Source organism: Branchiostoma floridae, chromosome 2 (assembly GCF_000003815.2).
Source record: "Branchiostoma floridae strain S238N-H82 chromosome 2, Bfl_VNyyK, whole genome shotgun sequence".
NCBI lineage: Eukaryota > Metazoa > Chordata > Leptocardii > Amphioxiformes > Branchiostomatidae > Branchiostoma > Branchiostoma floridae.
In genome coordinates, this window is record NC_049980.1 from 7,938,307 (window position 1) to 7,938,873 (window position 567).

The window sequence follows — 567 nt, forward strand, 5'->3', positions numbered from 1 at the left end:
TGGTAACGCATGAAAACAACTGTTAACTGAAATATTTCTTTTCCCCAACTTTCGCAGCGAACAGCTGACTGCGCGGTGACCTACTTTTTCGTGAGGTTACCGCGCATCTAATTTGCATAGAAAGGGAGGGAAAGAAGATGTCGTCCATGATCGGGTAAGTTTACACCAACCTTCGGCAAAAAACGACAAAAATCAACTTCCCCGTAAACATTAGAGTGCCAAAATCGACCACTTTCGATTATTGAAAGTATGCGGTATGATTATCTGACAGAACATTGGGTCTACGTTGCACCAATTTAGAGTTTTAGTCGAATTATTTTGGACGTTGCTACTCAAGCGCGTGCGTGCTATTCCCAAGCGCAAGCTTCTTTTCTTTTGTTACGGTTTTGACCCACTTACAAAACAATTATTTGCTGGTTCGCAGACTGATGCAAAGCATCGAGGTCTTCTTTGTGTGAACGTTTGGACTTCTTTTCATTTATGAAAGCCAAAGTCTCGCTGTACTGACAAGCATTTATGATTTATGTCTCAAAAATTATTATAGCGCAACGTTATTTATGTGCCATG